Here is a 6000-nt window from a genome sequence, read left to right on the forward strand (position 1 = left end):
TTTCCTAGGAGTCATTACTCAAGATAAAGACATAATGTAATTGTTTTTTTTTTGTTTTTGTTTTTTTTTTGAGACGGAGTCTCGCTCTGTCGCCCAAACTGGAGTGCAGTGGCCGGATCTCAGCTCACTGCAAGCTCCGCCTCCTGGGTTCACGCCATTCTCCTGCCTCAGCCTCCCAAGTAGCTGGGACTACAGGCGCCCGCCACCTCGCCCGGCTAGTTTTTTGTATTTTTTAGTAGAGATGGGGTTTCACCGGGTTAGCCAGGATGGTCTCGATCTCCTGACCTCGTGATCCGCCCGTCTCGGCCTCCCAAAGTGCTGGGATTACAGGCTTGAGCCACCGCGCCCGGCCTGTAATTGTAATATTAAAAACAATAATCTGAATCTGAAACCCCCAATTTTTTGATTATTTTTTAAAATTTTTAATTGGCCCAAATTAGTTTTTTTTAAAAAACCTACTTGCAAATCCAGTCATAGTACAATTATGCTAAATATTCTACCTTGAGGATATTCTGTGTTTCTTGTAAGACTAAATACAAAACAATAAAGGCATATGTTTTAAAATAAAGACATGTTAAAAATCATAAATTTATGATAATTATAAAATGTGGTACAAAGAACTGAAAAATCAACATGGTCAAATCTAAAGTTCACAAAGAAGCTAATACACGTTTTCTCTCTTTCACGCACAAATTTAAGGCACACTTTAAATAGATAGTTGTATTTGGCTACCCCCAAATTTGGAATGTCTTTAAATAACAGAACTAAAAAAAATTTTGAAATCAATGAGCATATCTATTTGTCTGCATTTTCACAACATTAAGTTAATATAAATATAATTTCAATTAATTAGAAAAATATGACCATGCCAAAAAAATAGAAAATTAAAGACATAAACTAGCACTTTATAAAGGAAGAGATTACACATATATATGCATATTACTTTATATGGTAGATATGATATGGAGAAGAGATAGGACTAGAACAAACATGCACAAAAAGAAACTATTTACAAAGTATTAGAAAGCAGGAACAAAATGGTGACAGAACCTAGAGATATTTGAGATGTTATGAAACGTTTGTTCATATATATGTATGTGTGTGTGTGTGTGTATATATATATATATAGAGAGAGAGAGAGATTGAGATGGAGTTTCACTCTTATTGTCCAGGCTGGAGTGCAATGGCAAGATCTTGGCTCACTGCAACCTCCACCTCCTGGGTTCAAGTGATTCTCCTGCCTCAGCCTCCCAAATAGCTGGGATTACAGTCATGTGCCACCACGCCCAGCTAATTTTGTATTTTTAGTAGAGACATGGTTTATTCATGTTGGTCAAGCTGGTCTTGAACTCCGGACCTCAGTTGATCCGCCTGCCTCGGCCTCCTAAAGTGCTGGGATTACAGGCATGAGCCACTGCGCCCAGCCTTGTTCATATATTTGATCTAAGATTATTGAGTGAAAAAATATATCAAAGATGACTCCCAGATTTCTAGCTTGAGTAACTGAATGGATTATGGCTATATTTAACAACATTGTATGATTAAGTCTAGAAGATAAATACTGCTGGGAATTCCTTTTGAACATGGTGAATTAAGCTATTTTGTCCTTTCCAGCCTCACTATTTTCTCCTTCTATACCCCCCTTTAAATAGAGTTGGAAATTTCAAATCAATCTTTCTCTGTCAGATTATTTCTATTTTTTCTTTTGCTTTATGTTTCCATTTGAGGGAAAACCCATTACTTGAGTGTAATTTCTATTTCTCCACTCTGCTTTTCCACTTTACCCAATCTGCCATTTTTCTTACCCGTTATCTCCAATTGTTTTTTGTACATAATAATGCGATGATTTACAATAACTATGTTTTTCTTCTGTGCATGTAATATTGATATTAACTAAACTTGTAAGTTTCTACACTTGTAGTTGCAGTGACTATTTTTATCTGAGTAACTTATTCTCTATTTCAAGTCACTATTCTCTCATTCATAGTACTGGCTTTAATTAAATGTTTAATGATCTTTGAACATGGCAATTTTATGTAGTGAGTATACCAAAAGGAAGTTTGGGATGGATTAAAGTTTGAATGAGAGATAAGGGAATGGAGACAAAATGATTACCCAATAATTATGGAAGATTGTCTTCAACAGCTAGAAAAAAATGGGGGCACAGTGTAGTTGGAGAGCATAAGGAGTCAAGAGTGAAGTTTTCATTGAATATTTTTGTATTTTAATTTTTGTATTATATTTTATTATTTAGAAGGTAAGATACCAGATCACATTTATAAAAGTTTCACAGCTATATTCAAATAAGAAATGTTTAATAACCAATGCTAACCTACTGTTAATTTTATTATGAGGTAACATTTTATTTTCTACATTAGATAATTTGTCTTTTAAACATTGTATGTATGATCATTGTAGGCAAACTGATGACTGCTGAGAAGTCAAATGTTGAAAAAAATCACCCATTATCCAACATCTCAGAATGACAACTTTTAATATTGATATGATAGATTGTGTTTCCAATGTTAGCTGCAATAATAGCTGCCATTTCACATTCTTTTTTGTGATATGGAACTTGCCATGCCCCCATCCAGAGGTGGAGTCTATTTCCTTTCCTCTTGAATCTAGACTTTCCAATAACATGTAGCAGAAGAAACTGTGTAATTTGTGAAATTGGACGTTAAGGAATCTGTAGCTTGAAAGTGTACTGCTCCCTCCTGAAAATATTAATGTATAAGACATATGACTACCCTAAGACAACCATGCTGTAAGGAAGCTCAAATATGCCACATGAGGAGAAAAGTCACATAGAGGAGCACAAAGATGCCAGGTGCAAATAAAATGGTTGTTTAAACGTCTACGTTTTGGGGTAGTTTGAATGCAGCAATGGATAACTGAAGCATTTAAAGTGTATTTATTAACAGCCACCCTTTTCTTCCTAAGTGTAAATATTTTTAGTAGGTTAGTATTCTATGAAGAGTTTTTTTTTTTTTAACATTTATTAACTTTCAAACATACAGAATATTTATAAATATTAAAATAACAAACACCCATATATCAATCACCCAATTTAAGAAATAAAACATTACAAAATATACTGAAAGCTCCCTGTACAATCTTCTACCAAAATATTTTCCTGTCTCCTCTTATTGGGAAACCACTATCCTGTAATGCTCTTTATTAATCTTAAGATGTCTTATACGGTTACTTTATAAATATTTTTTCTTAAGCACTGTAGACTATTCTTATGCAAATTTAATTTTCATAAAAATGTCATTGACTACAATGATCCATTGATAAGTTGTCATTTTGTGCAACATTAGTTTTTAGAGATTCATCTATATTTGATACAAGTTGCTCTACCTAAATTAATTCATTGATTCTAACTGCATTGTTTTCAGTTGTTTATATTACAAACAATGTTGCTATAAATATTCTTATACATTATGCGTCTAGGAGTGAAAAATGCTGGGTTGTAGGGTGTTCACACTGTCACTTTTCTTAGGTATTGTCAAATTGATTTGCAAGTCACCAGTATGATATTTTACATAATACTCCATAGTTTACCTAGATTCATTAACTCTAAACATACTCATGAAGATATTTTGTCTTACACAGTTTCATTTTGCCAAGTTCAGTATGTGGATTGTCCCATGTTAGCATCTGACATGAAATAATAAATCTTTTATTTAATTATTTGTATAATTAAGAAAGTAATGTTTCATAGTGTGGGAACAAAATCAGGAGTGGTTATAATTCATTCTCTTATGGATTTATAATTTGGCTTTCTGAGAGCCAAGTATGATTCCTCCTGTCTCTCCTCATTCTGCTTTTTTGAAACTCATAACCAATAGGAAAAATAAAAATTTCAAACCTACTTTTTTACTTTCCATGCCAGCATATTTACCTCTGGGTTGTTGTTTTTCTGAATCAAAAGATTATTTTTCCCCTGCTTGCCTCTTTGTCCTTTGATGCAATTCTGATATTTTATATAACACTGACTTCTGCTCCTCTGTAATTTAGTTTCTTTCAACAAGACAGAACTCTAAAGAACACAAACAGAACACAAGAAGGTTTTAAAGCAGAGGTAAAAAGTTATTTCTCCACAATAATCATGGTATAGATTTATACATATTGTATTACTGGTAGTTCTCAATCCACTACCGGAAATCAAGAGCACAATATCTACAAACTAGCAGTCTGAATTGTTGCTCTAACTGTTCCATTTGTAAACATATATGGGAAAAGTAAAAACAATCAAACTCTAAATTGGGTTCCACATCCACCTTGATAACACCTTCTTCATGCAGAACGGAGCACCTGAGCTACAGTAGCCTATCAATTTAGGTTCCTTTCAATGGAAAAAAAAAATGTATATACGGAAGGAAGCAATTCTTAGCTCCAAATATTTACCCTTCTCTCATGTTGTTTCGGGAAGAATACACTCTAAAATTCTACATAAACTTTAACAGTAATATTTCATATAACTTCATTCTGGCATCTTTTGAAGAGCCCCTCTTTTGTGTTATGTAAAGTTTAAATCAAATTCTGAAATACATTCCTAGAATAAAACTAATGTTTTCCAAAGATTTATATTCATATGAGAGCACAGTATTCAGTTCTTGATGATCCTTAGCTTTAAAATAATAACTGCACTCCAAACTGGAGGCATGAGGGGAGAAATACTTTTAATTTTTAAGTAATTAGCATGTGAATCTCCCTTACCTGATTATATATAATTTTTTGTTTTAATATTACCATATTTGTCTCAATTTTCTTCAATGTATAACTGCAGCCCAAACCAAATGATAATTACTGACACTTATTTGATACTTTCATATGCCAGATATTTTGCTAATTGCTTTATGCATATTTTATTTAATTCTATCAGTTTATTAGTTAATGTCCTCATTGTACATATGAGGAAACCCGAGGCATATAAAAACTTTCAGACACTGATTTCATGTATTTATAAGAAAATCATTTTTTAATTTAATTTTACAAACTCAATAAATAAAGTAAGAACGAGGATAGAGACTCCTAATATTTAAGAAAGGTATTTAGAAATTAAGAAGTTAAATTAGGCTGAGCGCAGTGGCTTACACCTGTAATCCCAGCACTTTTTGAGGCCGAGGTGGGTGGATCATGAGATCAGGAGTTTGAGACCAGCCTGGCCAACATGGCGAAACTCCGTCTCTACTAAAAGTACAAAAATTAGCTGGGCGTGGTGGCAGGTGCCTGTAATCCCAGCTTCTTGGGAGGCTGAGGCAGGAGAATCCCTTGAACCTTGGAGGCAGAGGTTGCAATGAGCCGAGATCGTGCCATTGCACTCCAGTCTGGGTGACAAGAGCAAGACTCTGTCTCAAAAAAAAAAAAAAAGTTAAACAACAACAAAAAAGACACTTTATTACTTTTAATGGCAAAAACCACAATTACTTTTGGACCAACCTAATAATTCCATGAAAATCTTCTTTAAATAAACTTATACAACCCAAAAGTCAATATAGAATTGAAACTAAAAGCTACCTAAAATATTTTCAGTTAATTTTCTATATTGAAAAATATTTCTTACTTTATGTAACTTATAAACTCTCTATCAAAACCCTATTTCTGATTGCAGGCATTAGTAAAATCATTTGATTTGGGGTTGTAATCATGACCAATTACTTTCTGTCCTCTTTGATTTGCCATGGAATTCCTGATATTTTACTCTATTAATCTATCTTCTATTAGTTACTCATTGAACTATCAAGTTTATGATATGAATAGATAAGTTACTTGATATTGAATTCTGTTAAGTTCATCTCTTAGGTTTCTGTTTTTTTTAAATGGATGAAATTAGAAGGGATGCAAGTATATAGTTTCTTTTATGCTTGCTAATATTCATTAAACATTAGAAGAAAACGGGAACATTTTCTGCAACACTTGAATATATAATTTCACCATCAGTTTACTTTTTTAAAAAAGATTATTGTACTCATAATTTTATATTAGTGACTG

Source organism: Papio anubis, chromosome X, assembly GCF_008728515.1.
Source record: "Papio anubis isolate 15944 chromosome X, Panubis1.0, whole genome shotgun sequence".
NCBI lineage: Eukaryota > Metazoa > Chordata > Mammalia > Primates > Cercopithecidae > Papio > Papio anubis.